Consider the following 26,642-nt stretch of genomic DNA (forward strand, 5'->3'; position numbering starts at 1 on the left):
GATCTCCAAGAGGGGAAAATAGACTTTTCTTTTCAACGGAGTGAGAAAGAAACACTTTTCCCAGGGACCTTCATACAGAGAACACTGGTGGATGTAGACAGTGTCCTGAACAATAAACACAGTTGGACATTTACTATGGGCAAGACACTGTGCTAAATGTTTTGCGTATATTTCTCATTCAATTCTTTAAAATAACTATAAAGTAAGTATTATTTTCCCATTAGGAGGCTGAGGCTCTGAGAGGTCAAGTGACTTGTTCAGTATCACAAGTTAGGAGAGAGGAGTTAAAAACAGGCAAAATGACTTCATTGTCCTCACCCTCAATCGTTTTTCTATACTGTTATTCATGTCGTTATTTTTTGTTGCACTCTTTAACACAAGTCCAAGCAGAACCTAAAAATGAAAAGCCATCCTAAGAGGAGATCAAAGCAACGCAGTCTAAATATAAAATCAGCTCTCTGGGTAGGAGTAAAGTTTAGAGCTGTGTTTTAATGTTTGTTAGATTTCTTTGATGATCTAAGGGGAAACTATAGACCTTCTCTGTAAAAAGTACACATAATATGATTTTGGGTACCTCACAGACCCTTCTTCCCCTAACCCCTAGTGCACAAAACTATACACAAAGAGACAAGGCTATCAGAATTTCGTCTGATAAATCCCAAGTGTTTTACATGGGGACCGCTGTGTTGCTTTGACTGGCTGCTGAATATTAGTGGGCGTGTCCCTTCACAAGGCCTAAGTCAGAGGAGATTTCACTAAATTCGAAATCCTAGCTCTCATAGTACTTCAGACATTTCCTGGGTTTGGGGGAAATGTTTGAAAACTTAAAAAAAAAAATCTTTAGTAGTACCTGCCTTACTCATATGTTTGACATTTGATGGTCTCACTACTTTACAGTTTTTATTTGTTACATTATTAATTAGTAGCTAATAGTTACTAGGTATAGTAAGGATCATTTTAAGTTATAGAATGGGTCATTTTTAGAATGGGTCGTTTTTACTGTTGCATTCTGGTCCTCGTTTCTAGAGTAAATTTAAGTGTTGTGCTGTCCATTTCATTTAGACTAGTTAACTATAAGGATAGGTGAAAACCAAACTATGAAAGCAAGCCTTTTAATATTTCAGGGAGACATGTATTGATTACAGCCTCTGGAAACTGGACTAACAATATTGTAGTAATACTTTTCAAAGTCCCCATATCAGGTTTCCCTATATCAGCAATATAACATAAGAATGCTTTGCTTGCTTAGCAGCATCTGGCCCAATTTTATATAATGATTATACAACCATAGACTCACACACAGTTATCCTTTAGATGTTAAAGTAGAAGGGTATGCTCTGCAACCAGGTTGACCTGGATTAGAATCCTAACTCTGCTACTACTGTCACCATGGGTAGATTATATAACTTCTCACGTCATCTCTCAAATGGGGATAATCAAGGTAACCATGGTAAAATGGTGAGCTTAGATGAGATAACATGTGTGAAGCCCTTAACGTAGTGCTGGTATAATACAGACCTAATACATGTTTAGCTTTTATTCATATTATTGTACCTAATGGTGGAGCTATAAGCAATGAGCATCTCTGTGATTGTTGGTGTAATCCTAAAGGTCTTAAGTAACTGGAAAGCATGTGTAGAGTATGCCAAGTTTCATCTTGTTTCAGCATGGGCTGTCCTTATGCGTAGCACTTCTTTAGGATGTCCCCACTATTGCTTTTTCTCAAATAGCCTGTTTCTGAGGGCAAAATGCTACTTAGGTGGTTCCACTCGCTCTGTTGATCCTAGTAGTTCATAGCCTCTGTGCAAAGTTTTAAAAGCTCTTCTGGATCTACTTTGTTTATATTTTCGTTTGAACTCTGTGCCTTAGCTGTTGGTGATTTTTCTCCTACATGCTATTCTTCCTCCCTTACACATAGAAAATTTGTCCCCCTAGAGTTGTTTAAAAGAATTGACGAGCACGGTGGGTTCACACCTGTAATCCCATCACTTGGGGAGGCCGAGGTGGGTGGATCACGAGTTCAGGCGATCGAGACCATCCTGGCTAACACCGTGAAACCCCATCTCTACTAAAAATACAAAAAATTAGCCAGGCGTGGTGGTGGGCGCCAGTAGTGTCAGCTACTCAGAAGGCTGAGGCAGGAGAATGGTGTGAACCTGGGAGGTGGAGCTTGCAGTGAGCCGAGATTGTGCCACTGCACTCCAGCCTGGGCGACAGAGCAAGACACTGTCTCAAAAAAAAAAAAAAAAAAAAAAAAAAAAGAATAGATCAGAGCTTATTGAGGGAAACATGCCTGGCTTATGAACAAATGTGTCACAGATATGGGGGGGAGAAAGCATAAGGGATGATCGGAGATGGAGACAAGCAGCCATAGTAGGTGGGATCCCTTATACTTGCGTCCTTTGGAAGTGTTTTCTCATTGATTATCTTAATTGGGAGAAAAGTTGGTATTCGTTTTGTTAAAGAGAAAGGACTACATTTCTTTAACATACTTCACATTAGCAAGACTTTCGGAGTAATTATCGCTAAAAGATGCAAAATGCAAATAATATTCAACTTTATTTTGAATTACTTTTATAGATATGGAAAATTTGCAGTATTCTTCCTCAAGTGAAAGTACTACTTGAACCAACAATATTGATAGCATGCAAATCCAAAATTGTTATGACCTTACTTGTTTTCATGGATTCATATAGACAGTACTATGAAATGTGAGGTAGACAGTAATGTGCCATGATAGCGCATTAGGTCTGTTAGTTGATTATTTCACTCAACTGAATGTTTACATTAATTATAACTTAATGCTTTTATACCTTTTGTCTCTATAATACAGAAATAATAGTAGTACCTTCTTCAGAGAGTTGTGAGGATTAAATGATAAAGTGCTTTTAGAATAGTGCACGCTTCATTATGTGTACTTAAATGTTGGCTATCATGATTATGAGTCTTACAAGAATCTTATTCAGATTCTTAGTCCGGTATTCTGAATTCATTATCAAACACATTTTGGCATTTCACGATTTCTGGGAATAATTCTCCATGTACCAGAGTTGTAGATTAATTTGTTAGAGATATCGAAAGATTCATTATTTTTAGTGTAAACTTCTAAGGTAATATTGACTTCATTACTTAACTCTATAACTTGATTAAGTATTGTTTAACTTTTCAGTCAGGAGGAATGATCAGTTCCCTTTCAAAAGATGAATATCTCATTTTCAAATTTGCACTGAATCACTCTTTGGCATATAAAATTTTATCTTTCAAATCTGTTTTGCAGATGTAGAGTCTGGTGCTTTTAAACTTGGTCGAGTGAAAAATTTATATATGTATTATACTTCAGAGACATTAAAAATAAAGAATAATAGCTGTAATTATGTTAAACTTTTGCAGTTTGTTGAGAAGCCATAAGCACCTGCAGATACCCAAGAAGAAGTTGTTCCAGAAGCCCTAGTGAGCCCTGGTAGCACTCACAGTAAAGGGGTGGATAGAAGCAGATTTCTGTAAGATTTGTTCTGTCCACTTTGTCCTGTGCTGACCACCATAATCTCTTTCCTCTGTTCCCAGATATCCCATACTCCACCTCCAGCTCTACTTTGCTCCTGTCAGAAGGTAGTAACGTGGCATTACTTCTTAACATAAATAAAAAACAGTCATCTGTAGTTGCAGAGTTACTGGATCTTTGCCCACTTTTTTTTTTTTTTTTTTTGAGACGGAGTTTCACTCTATTGCCTAGACTGGAGTGCAATGGAGCAATCTCGGCTCACTGCAACCTCTGCCTCCGGGTTCAAGTGATTCTCCTGCTTCAGCCTCCTGAGTAGCTGGGATTACAGGTGCACACCAGCACGCCAAGCCAATGTTTTGCATTTTTAGTAGAGACAGGGTTTCATTATGTTGGCCAGGCTGGTCTCAAACTCCTGACCTCAAACGCCCGCCTCAGCCTCCCAAAGTGCTGGGATTACAGGTGTGAGCCACCACGCCCAGCCTCTTTGTCCACATTTTAAGGCCAAATCCACATACAAGTTTTTATCTTGATACCTGTTTAGGAGTAATTAATTAGTGGAATAGAGCTAGTGACTTATTTTTTGTTCCCAGATGGATTCATTGTGAGTTTTCCACTCCTCAATCAAGTACAACATAGAAATGCAGTTGGAGAATTACAGAATTCTCTTTGTTCTCAGTGCCGTCTTGAGAATCCAGTGGAGTTCTATCAGTGACTTCTTCCTTTTCGTTTTCTACTGGTCAGAAATTTGTACTGTTGGAAACACTAGATCTTTACTATTTTCATTTCATTTTTTAGTGTCTTTCTGTCTTCTCCAATTCTCTGTTTATGTGAAAAATACCATCATTCTGCTCTCGATCCAGTACCTTTGTCTGGGACACTGTCTTCATTCCTTTTTAGACCCGTACTCTGTAGCCGTGGGTCAGGCTCTGTTACTGGAGCATCATTCTAGGCTGACTTTGGGGCACATTGCTTGGGTTCCTGCCCTGCCTGTTATAAGCTCAAACCCCTTACTTGTGTTATCTGTTGCCTTTCCAAGGTTTACAGAGTACTGTGCATAATCCCTAATGGCTTGCAAGGTCTTTCCCAATCTAGTACTAACCTATTTCCATCATCATCTCCAGGTAGGTGTGCCCCTCCTCCCACTTCTACCCCTCGAGTTGTAACTATATCAGATATCAGATTATTTACCATTCCTTTCAAGATCCCTTTCAAGGCCTTTTACTCTTGGTTTTCCTTTTGCCATAAACTCCTTCCTTCAAATCTACCTTACAACCCTTCATATCATTTAGGAGCCAAATCGAATGTTACCTTCTCTCCCCAGCCTGGCATCCTCAATTCCATTCTTCTTTGTCTTGACCAGGTTTTATTGATTCTGTTTTGTACTTAAATAGTATTTTATGCTTGAACATTCTTTGCCTGCTATAACTCTCCCTCATCATTTCCCAATCCTAATGCCATAGCTTTCTGACTTCTTCCCTTATCATTCTACTGACATTGCTCTTGCAGAAGTCATCTGTGAGCTCTTGTCTATTAAATCCTGTGAAGGCCTTTCAGTCTTCTTTTTACTTAACATCTCTTTGGAATTTGACACTCATGATCACGCCTTTTTTTCATTATTATGCTTTAAGTTCGGGGGTACATGTGCAGAATGTGCAGTTTTGTTACATAGGTATACATGTGCCATGGTGGTTTGCTGCACCCATCAACTCGTCACCTACATTAGGTATTTCTCCTAATGCTTTCCCTCCCCTAGCCTCCCACCCCCTGACAGGCCCCAGTGTGTGATGTTTGCCTCCCTGTGTCCATGTGTTCTCATTGTTCAGCTCCCACTTTTTAGTGAGAACATGCAGACACCTTCTTTTTAAAAGTATTCTCTTTTGGCTTCCTAACACTTCCCTGTCCTTGTATCCCTTTCTTATTTCCTGCCTAACTCCTTTTCCTTTTTGCTGCCTATTCTTTCAGTATCTGTTCCATGAGGGTCTGCCTTTTGCAGTTCCCATGGTTTCATATCTTTGTCTACATTCTAATGATTCCTTATTTTATTTCTTTCATCCAGACCCTATACAACAAGATTCTCCACCTGGATGTCACACAGCTCTCTGAATCTTAACCTGTTATTGCCACTTCTACCAAAATTATTACCTTCTATCTTATGCCATATCTTCCACAGCTCTGCTTCACTGAATGGTACCATGACTCTAGCCCACCTCAAAGTAATGTTTTCTCTTCACTTTCCCCATTCCTTTGCGTTAGAACAGAACTTTATTATCTTTCATTTGGACTGTCCAACCTACAGACTTGTCCCCTCCAGTCTCCCCTACTGCCATCCAAGTGATTTTCTAAAACACAAGTCTGATTGTGTAACCTAGGTCACTCTTCTGTTTAGTGGCTTCACAGTCTCTTAGAGTATAAAACCTGTAATCTCAATACATCTCACAGGATACCCTTTCCAATCTGGCACTTGCCCGTGTTTTTACAACCTCATCTTCTACTTGTGCCCACTGTGTACTTCATCCTCTTGTCAAAGCAAACTACTTTTTTTTTTTTCCTATATAGACTCTGCATTTTCAAGCCCCCCCCATCTTTGCATCTTTTATACCAATTTCTAGGATGCACTCCCCACTCCCACAACCCTTTCCACTTTTATCCCCATCTCCAGTCTGTAAATTTCACCCACAGAATCTCAGCTCTCCCCAAAAGTCACACCTCTATAGAATCCTTCCTAGATCTTTCCCAGTGAAATACCTCTTTTTTTGGGTGACTGCCTCATGAGACAATGGCATGTTTTTCCCTCTTCCCCATCAGGTTATGCATTCTTGGAGAACAGACACTTTCGTATCTCCATGTATTCACCAAGGTACCTGGTTTGTGGAAAGTATTTAATTTATGTTTGTTGAATTGTAGTCCTGTGGCTTATACTTATAAAACATTTTCATCAGCCAGTCTGTGATTTCTGGGAAGGCAAAAGCCCTATTCTTTTTTTTTTTTTTGAGACTGAGCCTCACTCTGTCTACCAGGCTGGAGGGCAGTGGCATAATCTCAGCTCGCTGCAAGCTTCACCTCCTGGGTTCAAGTGATTCTCGTGCCTCAGTCTCCCGAGTAGCTGGGATTACAGGTGCACACCACCACACCAGCTCATTTTTGTATTTTTAGTAGAGACAGGGTTTTACCATGTTGGCAAAAGCCCTATTCCATTCATCCATGTTTCTTCAGGGCCAAGGAACAGTGTTTATGACTTAACCAAAGTTAATTGAAGCAGATTATTTTGAGGGACATTTCAGGAGAACTTAAGAATAGGGTCGTATTAAAGATCAATAGATAGATAGATACTAAGACATATATAGTATACATCTGGTATAGGATTTTAATTTGTCAAAGCCTATTATTTCTACAAAACTGTGCTAGATATTAAGAAAAGAAAGGAAGTCAAAATGGGTAACTGAAAGATGTTAATTTGGCATTTGGAAAGTGTATGAATTTCTCTATAGATTATTTTGAAAAAAATATGAAGCATCTTTGCTATAACTCTGAGCAGAATAGTTCTTAGCATCTACACCTAAGGGTGTTATCTTAGAACATGGTGCTATATTTTTTGTGAACTTCATGACAGGCTAAATTAGAAGAGGTTAGAGGGAAAAAAAGAACCCAATCACCTCAACATCATAGAACATACATCTGAGTTCCCTTCCCTGCCCTCCCCTTCGCTCATTTTCCTTGCTCCATCCACCTTAACTTTCTTTTTTCCCCCCACTCTCCCTACTATATTTAAGGTCACTTATTTTTTATTTTTATTTTTAGAGATGGGAGTCACTCTGTCACCTATGCTGGAGTGCAGCAGTGCCATCATAGCTCACTGCAGTCTTGAGCTCCTGGGCTCAAGTGATCCTCCTGCCTCAGCCTCCCAAGTAGCTGGGACTACAGGGACACATTACCACACCTGGCTAGTTTTTATTTTTATTTATTTATTCATTTATTTTGAGACGGAGTCTTGTTTTGTCGCCCAGGCTAGAGTGCAGTGGCACAATCTCAGCTCATTGCAACCTCAGCCTCCCGGGTAGCTGGGATTACAGGCGCCCGCCACCATGCTTGGCTCATTTTTGTATTTTCAGTAGAGACGGGGTTTCACCATGTTGGCCAGGGTAGTCTCGAACTCCTGACCTCGTGATTTGCCCGCCTTGGCTTCCCAAAGTGCTGGGATTACAGATATGAGCCACTGTGCCCAGCCTATTATTATTTTTTTAAGATAATGTCTTGCTGTGTTGTTCAGGCTGGTCTGGAACTCCTGGCCTCAAGTGATGCTCCTGCCTCAGCCTCCCAAGTAGCTGGGGTTATAGGTGTGAGCCACTGTGCCCAGCTAGATCACTGATTGAGATATAGAGGTGAATACATACATACATATATACCTACACACACACACACGAATACATGGTATATTTAATATATATAAATATGTGAACACAATGTAATATGTATATGTTTGTATACATACTATATATGTTTATGTATATCTGTATATCCTATTTGTAGACCAACTTTTAAGTTGGTGAATGTTTGACATCTGGTACAGGATTTTAATTTAATGTTGGTTGAAAGCATTGAGTATTGTTTTACCTGCAGTGGTTGAGGAGGTCACTTGGACTAGAACTCTATGAAATGTAGCATTCTTTCCTTCTTAATCAGCTATGAAACTGATTTTTCTTGCAACTTAATTTTTTTTATTTTTATTTTTTATTTTTGGAGGCAGGGTCTCTTTCTGTTGTCCAGGCTGGAGTGCAGTGGTGCGATCCCGGCTCACTGCAGCCTCTGCCTCCTGGGTTCAAGTGATTCTTCTGCCTCAGCCTCCCAAGTAGCTGGCCACCACACCCAGCTAATTTTTGTATTTGTGTGTAGACAGGGTTTCGCCGTGTTGCCCAGGCTGGTCATGAGTACCTGGACTCAAGTGATCCGCCTGCCTTGGCCTCACAGAGTGCAGGGATTACAGACATGAGCCATCGTGCCTGACTTCTTGCTGCTTGATTTAATGAAATAAAATATTTTACAAGTGCTTCATAAAGACTTTAGCGGTATTTGGTTTATAAGAGCAGAGTGTAAGTTTTGTCTGAGAAGAATATTGGTATATATTTTAAATTAGGAATCTCTTCAAATTCCATTTGCTCAACTTCCTTATCTTAGGTTTGCTGAACTTTCCCTCAGAAATGTTTAATTACTGATGGTCTTTTCTAGGAATTTAATGGAATTTTCAGCTATACTGATTACAGCTGAAAATAGAAAAGGATGGGGCAATTCAATGATTTTTAATATATTTACAGACTTGTACAACCATTGTGATCATTTAATTTATAGTATTTCTGTCACCTCAAAAAGAGACAGTGTTTAATCATTCCCTATTTTTACCACCAGCCCTATGCAAGTACTGATCTGCTATCTATATATTTGCCTTTTATGGACGTTTCAGATCAATAGAATCATGTGGTATGTCATCTCTTGTGTCTAGCCTCTTTTAGTTGGGAGAGTGTGTTTTGAGGTTCATCTCTCTTGTGTATAGTGGGTTGAATGGTGGTCCCCCAAAAAGCTATGTTCACATCAAATTCCTGGAACCTGTGAATGTTTCCTTTTTTGAAAAAAGTCTTTGTAAATTTAATTATTAGGGATCTTGAGATGAGATCATCCTGGATTATCCAGATAGGCCTTAAATCCGACAAGTGCCTTCATTAAAGGACAGAAAATGAGAAGACACAAAGGGGGAAAAGCAACATAAAGATGAAGGCAGAGATCAGAGTGATGTGATCATAAGCCAAGGAGGCCAAGGAATGGTGCCAGCCACTGGAAGCTTGAAGAGGCTACGGGGATTTTACCCAATTCCTCTAGAGGAAGTGTGACCCTGCAGACACCTTGATTTCAGACTTCTGGATAAACACAAGGGCCCCAAATCAGGTATGCAGGATTCAACCTTAAGAAACTGGAGACCCAAAAAACTAAAACAGAACAAAAATCAGAGAGAGAGAGAGAGAGAGAGAAAGAATTAACTTAGTAGGTGGAAGGAAGAAAATAATAATAAGGAAAGAGCAGATGAATAAAATTGAAATTAAAAAAGAAAGAAAAAAATTGGTTATTTGAGAAGACAAATCAAATTGATAAATGTCTCTCTAGCTGTATTGATAATTTAAAAAGGAGGCCAGGTGTGATGGCTCACCCCTGTAATTGCACTTTGGGAGGCCAAGTTGGGCGGATCACTTGAGCTCAGGAATTTGAGATCAGTCTTGCCAATATGGTGAAATGCCATCTCTACTAAAAATACAAAAATTAGCCAGGCATAGTGGCTTGTGCCTGAATCCCCGCTACTTGGGAGGCTGAGGCAGGAGAATCGCCCAAACCTGGGAGGCAGAGGTTGCAGTGAGCCGAGATCATGCGGCTGTATTCTAGCCTGCTCAGTCTCAAAAAGAATTGCAGGCAGTATCAGACAGTGATATCATGAATGAAGGAGGTGACATCACTGTAGAGTTTAATGACATTGAAAGATAATCGGAAATTTTATGAACAATTTTGCACAAATATATTGGATAACTTAGATGAAATGGACAAATTTCCTTGAAAGACAAATTCTTTCATTCATAAGACACAAATAACTGAGATATTCTTGTCCTGTGTAAAAGACTGAATATATAATTAAAAACCTTTCCACTATGAAAACTCTAGATGGCTTCACTGTTGAATTCTACTTAAAAAAAAAAAAATTCCAATTCTATACAAACTCTTCCAGAAACTAAAAGAAGAAACACACTCCAACTTATTTTATAAGGCCAACATTACCCTGATGCCTAACACAAAGTCACTTCAGAAAAAGGAAACTATAGACTGATATCCCCAATGAACTGAAACAAAAATCCTTAACGAAACATCAGCAAATTCAAACTAACAGTTTATTGAAAGGATAATACATCATGATTAAGTCATATTTAAACCAAGAGTGCAAAGGAGGATTGAAAGGATTGAAAATCAGACAATATATAATGCACAGACTTAAAAAAGAGAAAAGCTGTGTCATCATCTCAATTGATGTAAAATAAGCATTTGAAAAAAATCCAGCATTCATTCATGATAAAAACTCTTAGCAAACTAGGAATAGAATGGAATTTCTTAATTCTGATAAAGGGCATCTATGAAAAACCTACAGGTTCAGGTCGCGTATCCATTATGCAAAATGCCTGGGCTCAGAAGTGTGTTGGGTTTGGGAGTCACATTGTGGAATATTTGCATATGTGTAATGAGATGTCTTGAGAATGGGACCCAAGTCTGAGTACAGAATTCGTTTATGTTTCATAATACATTATACATATAGCCTGAAGGTAATTTTATATAATATTTTAAAAAATTTGTGCATGAAACTGTGTGTGTACATTGAACCATTAGAAAGCAAAAGTGTCATTGTCTCAGTTACACATGTGGAGAACTATAGTGTTTTGGCATCACCATCATTCCTGACTCTGAATTTATATGTCATCGATAAGCATTTTCTTGTACTTATTCATACATAAGTACTTCATACATAAGTACTTAACTGAAAAATATGACATATCATTAATACAATTAAAAAAAAATGTGTTCGGGTTAACTGCACAGCACAGTCGCATCTCCAGAATACGTTTATCAACTGTTACACAGTAACAACAACAAACAATGGCAGACTGAATGAACTGTGTGTTGTGTACATGCATTTTGATTGTGACCCAGCACGTGAAATCAGGTATGGAATTTTCCCTTGTGGTGTCATGTCAGTGCTCAAAAAATTTCAAGTTTTGGAGCACTTTGGATTTTGGATATTTGGATTAGGGATGTTCATTCTGCAATATACTTAATGGAAAAAGGCTGAATACTTTCCCCCGTGCCTGAGAAAGAAGCAATGATGTTAGCTCTCATTATTTCTATATACTGGAATTGCCAGCTAGTGCAATAAGACAGATAAATGAAAAGCTTACTGATTGCAAGGAAGAAATAAAATTGTCTTTATTAAAGAGACCACATAATCATCTATATAGAAAATTTCGGCCAGTAACAGTGGCTTGCCCCTGTAATCCCAGTGCTTTGGCAGACCAAGGCAGGAGGATTGCTTGAGGCAAAGAGTTCCAGACTAGTCTGGGTAACATGTAGTGAGACCTTACCTCTACAAAAAATAACAGAAATTAGCCAGGCATGTTCCCATGTGCCCATAGCCCTAGCTACTTGGGTGGATGAGGTGGGAGAATTTCTTGAACCTAGAAGTTCAGGTTATGGTGAGCTATGATCACACCACTGTACTCCAGCCTCGGCAATAGAGCAAGACCCTGTCTGTCTGTCTGTCTGTCTGTCTGTCTCTCTACACACACACACACACACACACTCTCTCTCTCTCTCTTTAAGTTCTAGGGTACATGTGCACAACGTGCAGGTTTGTTAAATAGGTATACATGTGCCATGTTGGTTTGCTGCACCCATGAACTCGTCATTTATATTACGTATTTCTCCTAATGCTATCCCTCCCCCTGCACCCTACCCCACGACAGGCCCTGGGGTGTGATTTTCCCTGCCCTGTGTCCAAGTGTTCTCAATGTTCAGTTCCCACCTATGAGTGAGAACACGGGGTGTTTGGTTCTCTGTCCTTGTGATAGTTTGCTCAGAATGATGGTTTCCAGCTGCATCCATGCCCCTGCAAAGGACGTGAACTCATCTTTTTTTATGGCTGCATAGTATTCCATGGTGTATATGTGCCACATTTTCTTAATCCAGTCTATCATTGATGGACATTTGGGTTAATTCCAAGTCCTTACTATTGTGAATAGTGCCACCATAAACATACGTGTGCATGTGTCTTTACAGCAGCATGATTTATAATCCTTTGGGTATATACCCAGTAATAGGATCACTGGGTCAAATGGTATTTCTAGTTCTAGATCCTTGAGGAATTGTCACACTGTCTTCCACAATGGTTGAACTAGTTTACACTCCCACCAACAGTGTAAAAGTGTTCCTATTTCTCCACATCCTCTGTTGTTTCCTGACTTTTTAATGACTGCCATTCTAACTGGTGTAAGATGGTATTTCATTGTGGTTTTGATTTGCATTTCTCTGATGGCCAGTGATGATGAGCATTTTTTCATGTGTCTGTTGGCTGCATAAATGTTTTCTTTTGAGAAGTATCTCTGTGCATATCCTTTCCCTACTTTTTGATGGGGTTGTTTGTTTTTTTCTTGTGAATTTGTTTAACTTGTTTGTAGATTCTGGATATTAGCGCTTTGTCGGATGAATAGATTGCAAAAAGTTTTTCCTGTTCTGTAGGTTGCGTGTTCACTCTGATGGTAGTTTCTTTTGCCGTGTGGAAGCTCTTTAGTTTAATTAGATACCATTTGTCTATTTTGGCTTTTGTTGCCGTTGCTTTTGGTGTTTTAATCATGAAGTCCTTGTCCATGCCTATGTCCCGAATGGTATTGCCTAGGTTTTCTTCTAGGGTTGTTATGGTTTTAGGTCTAACATTTAAGTCTTTAATCCATCTTGAATTAATTTTTGCATAAGGAGTAAGGAAGGGATCCAGTTTCAGCTTTTCCACATACGGCTAGCCAGTTTTCCCAACACGATTTATTAAATAGGGAGTCCTTTCCCCATTTCTTGTTTTTGTAAGGTTTGTCAAAGATGAGATGGTTGTGGATGTGTGGTGTTATTTCTGAGGCCTGTTTTCTGTTCCATTGGTCTATATCTCTGTTTTGGTACCAGTACCATGCTGTTTTGGTTACTGTAGCCTTGTAGTGTAGTTTGACGTCAGGTAGTGTGATGCCTCCAGCTTTGTTCTTTTTGCTTAGGAGTGTGTTGGCAATGCGGGCTCTTTTTTGGTTCCAAATAAACTTTAGTTTTTTCCAGTTCTGTGAAGAAATTCATTGGTAGCTTGATGGGGATGGCACTGAATCTATAAATTACTTTGGGCAGTATGGCCGTTTTCATAATATTGATTCTTCCTATCCATGAGCATGGAATGTTCTTCCATTTGTTTGTGTCCTCTTTATATTTCGTTGAGCAGTGGTTTGTAGTTCTCCTTGAAGAGGTCCTTCACATCCCTTGTAAGTTGTATTCCTAGGTATTTTATTCTCTTTTTAGCAGTTGTGAATGCAAGTTCACTCATGATTTGGCTCTCTGTTATTGGTGTGTAGGAATGCTTGTGATTTTTGCACATTGATTTTGTATCCTGAGTCTTTGCTGAAGTTGCTTATCAGCTTAAGGAGAGTTTGGGCTGAGACGATGGGGTTTTCTAAATATACAATCATGTTATCTGCAAGCGGACAATTTGATTCCTTTTTTTTTTTTTTGAGACGGAGTCTCGCTCTGTCACCCAGGCTGGAGTGCAGTGGCCGGATCTCAGCTCACTGCAAGCTCCGCCTCCCGGGTTTACGCCATTCTCCGGCCTCAGCCTCCCGAGTAGCTGGGACTACAGGCGCCCGCCACCTCGCCTGGCTAGTTTTTTGTATTTCTTAATAGAGACGAGGTTTCACCGTGTTAGCCAGGATGGTCTCGATCTCCTGACCTCGTGATCCGCCCGTCTCGGCCTCCCAAAGTGCTGGGATTACAGGCTTGAGCCACCGCGCCCGGCCGATTCCTTTTTTCCTAACCGAATACCCTTTATTTCTTTCTCTTGCCTGATTGCCCTGGCCAGAACTTCCAACAGTATGTTGTATAGGAGTGGTGAGAGAGGGCATCCTTGTGAATCTACAGAAATGCTATTAGAACTAATAAGTGAGTTTAGCAAGGTCACAGGATACAAGTTCAATAATTATGAGCCCATTTTATTTCTATTGTCTAGCAACAAACAATTGTTATTAAAATTGTGAAAATAATACCAGTCATTAACAGCATATAAAATATGAAATCTGACAATGTATGTGTGTAGTATTTATACACTGAAAACCATAATACATTTCTGAGAGAACTAAAAGATCTATATAAATGAGAATATGTACTGTATTCATGGATCAGAAGTCAATACTATTAACATTTCAGTTCTTCCCGTTGATGTTTAGATTTAATGTAATCCCAGTTAAATTTCAGCTGAATGTTTGGGGATAGAAATTGGATAAGCTGGTTCTAAAATTCATCTGCAAATGTAAACAACTTGGAATAGCCTAAGCAATTTTGAAAAAGTACAAAACTAGAGAACTCACTTTATCCAGGTCACGTAAATTATAATTACACATATTAACATTTATTTCTTTTACAAGAAGAACTCTTTGAGAGCAAGGATTTTGTTTTTGTTTTGTTTTATTTAATCTGTGTGTGCCTAGGGCCTTTACCATTTCTTGAATATAGTAGGAACATAAATACTAGGTCCTCAATAAATGTTGCATGAATGAAGGAAATAATTTTACTTTCTGTCAAAGCAATTTAGAAATCAACTTTACTGAGGTCTAATCTATGTACATTGAGGTGCAACTGAATGTTAAATGTGTAGATTTTGAATAGGCAGTGCTTTCTTTGAAGTTGTCAAATATTTATGATATATTCCAAATGAAATTTTAGGGATTTTGTTTATAAATTACTTCTGCAAGCTTTCTTCTCTGCTTTATTTGGGGACTTAATTGCTTAACGTTAGTAAAAATCAGTTTTCAGAGCTATCAAACCCAGTGCCTGACATAATGTTAAGACTGCGCTAACCAAATTTTACAAGCTAATAACTACCAAAATTTAGGCTCATAAAAGGGCTGGGGAAACAGTATACAGGAATAATAGAGAGGCACTTTGTAACTCCAAGATATAAAGCAACCTACTGAAGAGCAAGGGGACAAAACCCCAGTATTATAAGACACCTTGGCATCTAGAAACCAACAGAATTGTAATAGATATTACTAGCTGCATACTCCAATATACATTTCCTTTTTATTTTCTAGCTTTTCTTGCAGTTAGGTGTGATTAAATGTGGCAACTGTGTTTTGACCAATGAGGTGTAATGAAAGGGTAGTATGAAACTTTGAAGAAGTCTCCCAAAGAAGGTCCAAAGTTACAGACCCTTTTCACCCCTTCCTTTTTACTGTTTCCTCTGCCGGTAATGTGGATATGATGGCTGTGCACAAACAGCATTTTGTCAGAGCAATAGAATATAAGGGACCCTGGTTCTTGACTCTGGAACCACCAGACTAGCTCTGGAGTAACTAAGTCTAAATTTCTCTTAATGAGAGAGTAGTAGTTTTATTGATATTAATCACATATATATATATATTGTATATATAATTATGTTACGTTGATTGGAGTCTAACATACTTAAAATTTGCCTTTTTACATGTGTAGGTCTATGTGATTTGACAAATGAATGGTTGTGTCTCTCCAAAAAGTTCCCTTGTGATGCCCTTTTATAGAAACCCTTCCATCCCCACCTTTAACCTTTGGCAACTCTTGGCCTATTCTTTATCCCTGTAGTTATGACTCGTTCAGAATATTAATATAACTGGAATTATCATATGTAGCCTTTTGAGTGTGGCTTCTTTTTTTTTTTTCATCATAATCATTTTATTGTATCTTCAATGTCTGTATTATTTGTAGTTATGTCTCTTATTTTATTTATTTTTTTAAAAATTTATTATTATTATTATACTTTAAGTTCTAGGGTACATGTGCATAACGTGCAGGTTTGTTACATATGTATACTTGTGCCATGTTGGTGTGCTGCACCCATCAACTCGTCAGACCCATCAACTCGTCATTTACATCAGGTATAACTCCCAATGCAATCCCTCCCCCCTCCCCCCTCCCCATGATAGGCCCCGGTGTGTGATGTCCCCCTTCCCGAGTCCAGGTGATCTCATTGTTCAGTTCCCACCTATGAGTGAGAACATGCGGTGTTTGGTTTTCTGTTCTTGTGATAGTTTGCTAAGAATGATGGTTTCCAGCTGCATCCATGTCCCTACAAAGGACACAAACTCATCCTTTTTGATGGCTGCATAGTATTCCATGGTGTATATGTGCCACATTTTCTTAATCCAGTCTGTCACTGCTGGACATTTGGGTTGATTCCAAGTCTTTGCTATTGTGAATAGTGCCGCAATAAACATATGTGTGCATGTGTCTTTACAGCAGCATGATTTATAATCCTTTGGGTATATACCCAGTAATGGGATGGCTGGGTCATATGGTACATCTAGTTCTAGATCCTTGAGGAATCGCCATACTGTTTTCCATAATGGTTGAACTAGTTTACATTCCCACCAACAGTGTAAAAGCATTCCTGTTTCTCCACGTCCTCTCCAGCACCTGTTGTTTCCTGACTTTTTAATGATTGCTATTCTAACTGGTGTGAGATGGTATCTCATTATGGTTTTGATTTGCATTTCTCTGATGGCCAGTGATGATGAGCATTTTTTCATGTGTCTGTTGGCTGTATGAATGTCTTCTTTTGAGAAATGCCTGTTCATATCCTTTGCCCACTTTTTGATGGGGTTGTTTGTTTTTTTCTTGTAAATTTGTTTGAGTTCTTTGTAGGTTCTGGATATTAGCCCTTTGTCAGATGAATAGACTGCAAAAATTTTCTCCCATTCTGTAGGTTGCCTGTTCACTCTGATGGTAGTTTCTTTTGCTGTGCAGAAGCTCTTTAGTTTAATGAGATCCCATTTGTCCATTTTGGCTTTTGCTGCCGTTGCTTTTGGTGTTTTAGACATGAAGTCTTTGCCCATGCCTATGTCCTGAATGATACTACCTAGGTTTTCTTCTAGGATTTTTATGGTATTAGGTCTAACATTTAAGTCTCTAATCCATCTTGAATTAATTTTCGTATAAGGAGTAAGGAAAGGATCCAGTTTCAGCTTTCTACTTATGGCTAGCCAATTTTGCCAGCACCATTTATTAAATACGGAATCCTTTCCCCATTTCTTGTTTCTCTCAGGTTTGTCAAAGATCAGATGGCTGTAGATGTGTGGTATTATTTCTGAGGACTCTGTTCTGTTCCATTGGTCTATATCTCTGTTTTGGTACCAGTACCATGCTGTTTTGGTTACTGTAGCCTTGTAGTATAGTTTGAAGTCAGGTAGCGTGATGCCTCCAGCTTTGTTCTTTTGACTTAGGATTGTCTTGGAGATGCGGGCTCTTTTTTGGTTCCATATGAACTTTAAAGCAGTTTTTTCCAATTCTGTGAAGAAACTCATTGGTAGCTTGATGGGGATGGCATTGAATCTATAAATAACCTTGGGCAGTATGGCCATTTTCACGATATTGATTCTTCCTATCCATGAGCATGGTATGTTGTTCCATTTGTTTGTGTCCTCTTTTATTTCACTGAGCAGTGGTTTGTAGTTCTCCTTGAAGAGGTCCTTTACATCCCTTGTAAGTTGGATTCCTAGGTATTTGATTCTCTTTGAAGCAATTGTGAATGGAAGTTCGTTCATGATTTGGCTCTCTGTTTGTCTGTTACTGGTGTATAAGAATGCTTGTGATTTTTGCACATTAATTTTTGTATCCTGAGACTTTGCTGAAGTTGCTTGTCAGCTTAAGGAGATTTTGGGCTGAGACAATGGGGTTTTCTAAATATACAATCATGTCATCTGGAAATAGGGACAATTTGACTTCTTCTTTTCCTAACTGAATACCCTTGATTTCTTTCTCTTGCCTGATTGCCCTAGCCAGAACTTCCAACACTATGTTGAATAGGAGTGGTGAGAGAGGGCATCCCTGTCTTGTGCCAGTTTTCAAAGGGAATTTTTCCAGTTTTTGCCCATTCAGTATGATATTGGCTGCGGGTTTGTCATAAATAGCTCTTATGATTTTGAGGTACGTTCCATCAATACCGAATTTATTGAGCGTTTTTAGCATGAAGGGCTGTTGAATTTTGTGAAAAGCCTTTTCTGCATCTATGGAGATAATCATGTGGTTCTTGTCTTTGGTTCTGTTTATATGCTGGATTATGTTGATTGATTTGCGAATGTTGAACCAGCCTTGCATCCCAGGGATGAAGCCCACTTGATCATGGTGGATAAGCTTTTTGATGTGCTGCTGAATCTGGTTTGCCAGTATTTTATTGAGGATTTTTGCATCGATGTTCATCAGGGATATTGGTCTAAAATTCTGTTTTTTTGTTGTGTCTCTGCTAGGCTTTGGTATCAGGATGATGTTGGCCTCATAAAATGAGTTAGGGAGGATTCTCTCTTTTTCTATTGATTGGAATAGTTTCAGAAGGAATGGTACCAGCTCCTCCTTGTACCTCTGGTGGAATTCAGCTGTGAATCCATCTGGTCCTGGACTTTTTTTGGTTGGTAGGCTATTAATTATTGCCTCAATTTCAGAGCCTGCTATTGGTCTATTCAGGGATTCAACTTCTTCCTGGTTTAGTCTTGGAAGAGTGTAAGTGTCCAGAAAATTATCCATTTCTTCTAGATATTCTAGTTTATTTGCGTAGAGGTGTTTATAGTATTCTCTGATGGTAGTTTGTATTTCTGTGGGGTCGGTGGTGATATCCCCTTTATCATTTTTAATTGCGTCTATTTGATTCTTCTCTCTTTTCTTCTTTATTAGTCTTGCTAGCGGTCTGTCAATTTTGTTGATCTTTTCAAAAAACCAACTCCTGGATTCATTGATTTTTTTGGAGGGTTTTTTGTGTCCTTATCTCTTTCAGTTCTGCTCTGATCTTAGTTATTTCTTGCCTTCTGCTAGCTTTTGAATATGTTTGCTCTTGCTACTCTAGTTCTTTTAATTGTGATGTTAGAGTGTCAATTTTAGATCTTTCCTGCTTTCTCTTGTGGACATTTAGTGCTATACATTTCCCTCTACACACTGCTTTAAATGTGTCCCAGAGATTCTGGTATGTTGTATATTTGTTCTCATTTGTTTTAAAGAACATCTTTATTTCTGCTTTCATTTCGTTATGTACCCAGTAGTCATTCAGGAGCAGGTTGTTCAGTTTCCATGTAGTTGAGCGGTTTTGATTGAGTTTCTTAGTCCTGAGTTCTAGTTTGATTGCACTGTGGTCTGAGAGACAGTTTGTTATAATTTCTGTTCTTGTACATTTGCTGAGGAGTGCTTTACTTCCAACTATGTGGTCAATTTTGGAATAAGTGCGATGTGGTGCTGAGAAGAATGTGTATTTTGTTGATTTGGGGTGGAGAGTTCTCTAGATGTCTGTTAGGTCTGCTTGGTGCAGAGCTGAGTTCAATTCCTGGATATCCTTGTTAACTTCCTGTCTCGTTGATCTGTCTAATGTTGACAGTGGAGTGTTGAAGTCTCCCATTATTATTGTATGGGAGTCTAAGTCTCTTTGTAAGTCTCTAAGGACTTGCTTGATGAATCTGGGTGCTCCTGTATTGGGTGCATATATATTTAGGATAGTTAGCTCTTCCTGTTGAATTGATCCCTTTACCATTATGTAATGGCCTTCTTTGTCTCTTTTGATCTTTGATGTTTTAAAGTCTATTTTATCAGAGACTAGTATTGCAACCCCTGCTTTTTTTTTGTTCTCCATTTGCTTGGTAAATCTTCCTCCATCCCTTTATTTTGAGCCTATGTATGTCTCTGCATGTGAGATGGGTCTCCTGAATACAGCAGACTGATGGATCTTGACTCTTTATCCAGTTTTCCAGTGTGTGTCTTTTAATTGGAGCATTTAGTCCATTTACATTTAAGGTTAATATTGTTATGTGTGAACTTGATCCTGCCATTATGATATTAAGTGGTTATTTTGCTCGTTAGTTGATGCAGTTTCTTCCTAGCCTTGATGGTCTTTACATTTTGGCATGTTTTTCAATGGCTGGTACCAGTTGTTCCTTTCCATGTTTAGTGCTTCCTTCAGGGTCTCTTGTAAGGCAGGCCTAGTGGTGACAAAATCTCTAAGCATTTGCTTATCTGTAAAGGATTTTATTTCTCCTTCACTTATGAAACTTAGTTTGACTGGATATGAAATTCTGGGTTGAAAATTCTTTTCTTTAAGTATGTTGAATGTTGGCCCCCACTCTCTTCTGGCTTGGAGAGTTTCTGCCGAGAGATCTGCTGTTAGTCTGATGGGCTTCACTTTGTGGGTAACCCGACCTTTCTCTCTGGCTGCCCTTAAGATTTTTTCCTTCATTTCAACTTTGGTGAATCTGGCAATTATGTGTCTTGGAGTTGCTCTTCTTGAGGAGTATCTTTGTGGTGTTCTCTGTATTTCCTGAATTTGAATGTTGGCCTGCCCTACTAGGTTGGGGAAGTTCTCCTGGATGATATCCTGAAGAGTGTTTTCCAACTTGGTTCCATTTTCCCCCTCACTTTCAGGCACCCCAATCAGACGTAGATTTGGTCTTTTTACATAATCCCATACTTCTTGCAGGCTTTGTTCATTTCTTTTTCTTCTTTTTTCTTTTGGTTTCTCTTCTCGCTTCATTTCATTCATTTGATCCTCAATCGCTGATACTCTTTCTTCCAGTTGATCGAGTCGGTTACTGAAGCTTGTGCATTTGTCATGTATTTCTCGTGTCACGGTTTTCATCTCTTTCATTTCGTTTATGACCTTCACTGCATTAATTACTCTAGCTATCAATTCTTCTACTTTTTTTTTCAAGATTTTTAGTTTCTTTGCGCTGGGTACGTAATTCCTCCTTTAGCTCTGAGAAGTTTGATGGACTGAAGCCTTCTTCTCTCATCTCGTGAAAGTCATTCTCCGTCCAGCTTTGATCCCTTGCTGGCGATGAGCTGCGCTCCTTTGCTGGGGGAGATGCCCTCTTACTTTTTGAATTTCCAGCTTTTCTGCCCTGCTTTTTCCCCATTTTTGTGGTTTTATCTGCCTCTGGTCTTTGATGATGGTGACGTACTGATGGACTTTTGGTGTAGGTGTCCTTCCTGTTTGATAGTTTTCCTTCTAACAGTCAGGACCCTCACCTGTAGGTCTGTTGGAGATTGCTTGAGGTCCACTCCAGAGCCTGTTTGTCTGGGTATCAGCAGCAGAGGCTGCAGAAGATAGAATATTGCTGAACAGCGAGTGTACCTGTCTGATTCTTGCTTTGGAAGCTTCCTCTCGGGTGTACTCCACCCTGTGAGGTGTGGGGTGTCAGACTTCCCCTAGTGGGGGATGTCTCCCAGTTAGGCTACTCAGGGGACAGGGACCCACTTGAACAGGTAGTCTGTCCCTTCTCAGATCTCAACCTCCGTGTTGGGAGATCCACTGCACTTTTCAAAGCTGTCAGACAGAGTCGTTTGCGTCTGCAGAGGTGTCTGCTGCTTTTGTTGTTTACTGCGCCCTGTCCCCAGAGGTGGCGTCTACAGAGACAGGCAGGTTTCCTTGAGCTGCTGTGAGCTCCACCCAGTTTGAGCTTCCCAGCGGCTTTGTTTACCTACTTAAGCCTCAGCAATGGTGGGCGCCCCTCCCCCAGCCTCACTGCTGCTTTGCAGTTAGTTCGTAGACTGCTGTGCTAGCAATGAGGGAGGCTCCGTGGGCATGGGACCCTCCCGGCCAGGTGTGGGATATAATCTCCTGGTGTGCCCGTTTGCTTTAAGCGCAGTATTGGGGTGGGAGTTACCTGATTTTCCAGGTGTTGTGTGTCTCAGTTCCCCTGGCTAGGAAAAGGGATTCCCTTCCCCCTTGCGCTTCCCAGGTGAGGCAGTGCCTCGCCCTGCTTCAGCTCTGGCTGGTCGGGCTGCAGGGGCTGACCAGCACCGATTGTCCGGCACTCCCTAGTGAGATGAACCCAGTACCTCAGTTGAAAATGCAGAAATCACCGGTCTTCTGTGTCGCTGGCACTGGTAGTTGGAGACTGGAGCTGTTCCTATTCGGCCATCTTGCTCCGCCCCTGAGTGTTGCTTCTTTAAGCATAATGTATTTGAGTTGTTATATGTGTCAACAGCTTTACTCTATTACTTTTTATTGGTGAATAAAATTTCACTCTATGGATGTACCACTTTTTTTAATGCATTAACAAAATGAAGAATTGGAGTTGTTTCCAGTTTGGGGCAATTGTGAACAAAGCTGCTGTAATGATTCATGTATAGCTTTTTATTGTTTTTTAAAAAATAAATTTGCATTTCTCTTAGATAACACTTAGAAATGACGTTGCTGGTTATATGGGAAGTATATATTTAACTTTATAAGAAACTGTTTTCCAAATTTGCAGTTTCATTTTGTATTCCCACAAGCAATGTATGCACATTCCAGTTGCTCCATATCCTGATCAGCACTAGGTATCGTTAGCTTTTTTTGTTTAAAAGCCATTCTTACAGGTTTGTAGTAATAGTGTATTGTGATTTTAATTTGCATTTCTGAAATGACTAGTTATGTTAAGGATCTTTCCATATACTATTTATCATATGTTTCTCTAACTTGATGAAGTGTCTGTGAAAATCTTTTGCCCATTTTAAATATTGATTTATTTTTCTTGTTGAATTTTCAGAGCTTTTTAGATATTCTGGTTACGAGTTAACAAAAGCGTGGGTTTTCGGAAAGACTCTGGTTTTCTTGGTTTGTCTACCTTGCTGCTGCTTTCGCCATATGATCTCTTTGCGCTTGCCTGCTCCTTTTTTGCTTTTCACTATGCACGTCATGAGGCCTTCACCAGGAGCTAAGCAGATACTGGAACCATGCTTCTTTTACTTCCTAGCCTGCAGAACTATGAGCTAAATAAACCTATTTTCTTTACAAATTATCCAGCCACAGATATTTGTTATAGCAACTCAAAATGATTAAGACAGTCTAATTTACCAATGTTTTTAGGGATTGTATTTAATAAATCTTTGCCTTACCCAGGGTGGTAGACATTGTCCTTCACAATTTTAAGTTTTACAACTAGATCTATGAACTATTTAAATTAGCTTTTATATGTATGTAGTATGAAGTATGACTCAAAGTTGATTTTTTTTGTATATGGATATCCAGTTGTTCTAGCACTATTTGTATCTGAGAATTATACAGCCTTCACCCTATTGAGTGTATTCTGTATCGCTTACTTGGCTCTTATGTGTGTTTGCTATGTTTCCCAAAAATAATAAGTGCAAAAAGTTGAATACCACATTTGTCTTTTCGTTCTACCCTCAACTCTGCAATGGTGAATATAAATTATGATAGTTTTTTAAATAACTGAATGTCACAAATACCAGATGATATTTTAGAATTATGATATGAAAGGCCACACAGAGGCATAAAGCATCATTATTTGGCTTATTTAAAGTTCTTCATTTCTAAAAATGGGATCATAATACCAACAATAAGGGTTTGTGAGGATTAAATGAGATTAGGGATATAAACATATCTAGGCTAATACTTGGAGAACATAGTAGGCACTCAATAAATACCACATCTTTCCTGCTATGCTTCTTAGACCATAAATGAAATATCAAAGCTAGTAAGTCCAACAGATATTTCCATTTATTTCAGTGGTATATTAACAGATTGAGACAATTTTCACAATAAGGGACAGGGAAAGAAAACAGTTCACCTAGAAGTACAAATTTATCCAGCATTTGATAGTGACTAATTACACTATGATTTTATGGCTCCAATTCTCTGAATCTATGCCTAAAAAATGGATGCTAAAGTGCTAGGCCATTAGATATCTGTCAAAACATTTTATGCTGAAGAACACATATTTTGAAACTTGGAGTGAGATCTGGTCTTGTAAAATTAAAACTGTGTTTCATAAAAAAGATTTAAAAATAGAAGAAGGATCTGCCTGGGCCTTTCTGGACACACAATGAAAACATCCAGAAGACATGAAAACGACACAGGTGGGATCATTACATTGCTCCAGGCACAAATGCTTTCTGTCTTAAAATTTTGAATTCTTTCCAGTTACAAATTCTAAACTTTCTGGCATCTGCTGCATAAATGCATCACAGAGTTTGGCAGAGGTAAAGGGAAGCATTAATTTTGCATGGAAATCACTTTAGAGATCTTGGTTTAATTTTTCTTGAAGGACTACATAAGCAACTTGAGTGATATAAAAGTCTAAAACTTGCAGGCTTGCTTGGCAGAATGAATCTAACAAGGAAGACCTTCTTTTCAAAAATGCCCAAGTATTAAGATATTAAAGTTCACAGAAATGGGAAAATGTTCTAACTTCTATATAAAACCCACAGTAATTTATATAAACACTTTGGACACAATTTTTATGCAGGTACACAGTAATTGCACTACGAATACAATTGCATTTAGGAGAAATTTATTTGGTGCTCATATTTTCTACTTACAGTTACTTAAGTTATATGGCTGTGGAACATACACAGAATATTCATTCAATCAAAGGGTTTGGAAAAATAAAACGGCCTTATGAAATCTAGAGTTAGACTTAGGAATCATTGCTAAATAAATAACCACACCCTTATATTTGTGGCCAATTGATTTTCCACCAAGATTCCAAAACAATGTAAAAAGAGTAGTCCTTTCAACAAATGATGCTGAGATAAGTGGTTATCCATATGTAAAATGGTGAATTTGGGGCCCAGGTATGGTGACTCACACCTGTAATCTCAGCACTTTTGAAGGCAAAGGTGGGTGGATCACCTGAAGTCAGGAGTTCGAGACCAGCCTGGCAAAACCCCATCTCTACTAAAAATACAAAAAAATTGCCAGGCATGGTGGTGCGTGCCTGTTATCCTAGCTACTCAGGAGGCTGACACAGGAGAATTGCTTGAACCCGGGAGGCGGAGTTTGCAGTGAGCCGAGATTGCACTACTGTACTCCAGCCTGGGTCACTGAGCAAGACTCCATCTCAAAAAAAAAAAAGATGTATTTGGAACCTTACTTTACCATACTTTACCATATAAAAATTAACTCAAAATAAGTTATAGATTTAAAGTAAAGACAGTCCTAAAGAAAACATAGGAGAAAATATTTTTAACCTTGGGTTAGGCAGTGAGTTCTTAGATGCAACACCAAAAGCATACATGATGAAAGAGGGAAAAAAAAAGATAAGTTGGACTTCATCAAAGTTAAAAGTTTATGCACTTCAAAAGACACCATCAAGAAAGTGAAAAGAAAGATAAGCCAAAGAGTTGAGGAAAATATTTGCAAATAATGTATCTGTTAAGGTACTGATATCCAGAATATTTAAAGAACATCTAGAATTCAATAAAATGAGAACCCAATTTTTTAAATGGGCAAAATATTTGAGTACATATTTTACTAAAGAAAGATAATGGAGATGCCCAATAAGCACACGAAAAGATGCTTGCCATCCTTAGTTACTAAGAAAATGCAAATAAAAATCACAATGACATTTTCCATGCCTACTAGAATGGTTATAATAAAAAAGACAATTAAAACTATTGAGGAGGCAAAGAAAGTAAAACTCGGTATTACAGGTACAAATGTAAAAGGGTACAGCCACTCTGGAAAGCAGTTGTAAAGTTTCATGAAATAGCAAACATTTTGTAACTGACAACTTTCCTGAATTTGTTTCTCTGCTCAAACAGTTTTTTTGGTAGAGTCTTTAGAGTTTTCTGTATGTAAGATAATGTCATCAACAAACAGAGACAATTTCACTTCGTTCCTATTTGGATGACTTTTATTTCTTTTTCTTTCCTAATTGACTCGAGTACTATGTTGAGTAGAAATTGTCAAAGTGGACATCCTTTTCTTGATTTTGATTTTAGAGAAAAAGCTATCACCTCTGCACTGCTGAGTATGATGTTAGCTGTGGGCTTATCATACATGGCCTTTAATGTGTTGACGTACATTCCTTCTACACCTATTTTGTTGAGAGTTTTTATCATGAACAATGTTGAATTTTATCAAATGCTTTTTCTGCATCTATTGAGATATCATGTGATTTCTGTTCTTAATTTTGTTACTGTGGTAATCACATTTATTGGTTTACATATGTTGAACCATCCTTGCATCCCAGGGATAAATCCCACTTGATTGTGGTGAATTATCTTCTTAATAATTGTTAGATTTGGTTTGCTAACATTTTTGTGATGATTTTTTCATCTGTGTTCACTAGGGATATTGTTCTGTAGCCTTCTTTTTTATAGTATCCTTGTCTGGCTTGGTATCAGGGCAATGCTAGCCTTATAAAATGGGGTTAGAATTATTCCCTTTCTCTTTCAACTTTTTTGGAAGAGTTTGAGAAGAATTGGTATTAATTCTTCTGTAACTCTTTGGTAGAATTTATCAGTGAAGTCATCAGGTCCTGGTTTTTTTTTTTTTGGGCGGTTAACTTCTTATTACTGATTTAGTTTCCTTACTTGT

At 38.6% G+C, this 26,642-nt stretch overlaps 1 protein-coding gene across 11 annotated transcripts in view; it reads left to right on the forward strand.

Moving 5' to 3' along the window:
- The window catches only part of WDR70 (WD repeat domain 70), a 382,962-nt gene that overhangs the window by 201,358 nt on the left and 154,962 nt on the right, over positions 1–26,642 (forward strand). Inside the window, exon 1 of one of the 11 annotated variants that reach the window (XM_073993325.1) lies at positions 9,342–9,436. The exons of the other annotated variants lie outside the window; for them this stretch is intronic. The gene's annotated coding sequence lies outside the window, so the exon portion shown is untranslated. Of the gene's footprint in view, positions 1–9,341; positions 9,437–26,642 lie in introns of those variants that run through there. 11 annotated transcript variants of the gene reach the window in all.

This window comes from Macaca fascicularis, chromosome 6 (assembly GCF_037993035.2).
Source record: "Macaca fascicularis isolate 582-1 chromosome 6, T2T-MFA8v1.1".
Taxonomy (NCBI): domain Eukaryota; kingdom Metazoa; phylum Chordata; class Mammalia; order Primates; family Cercopithecidae; genus Macaca; species Macaca fascicularis.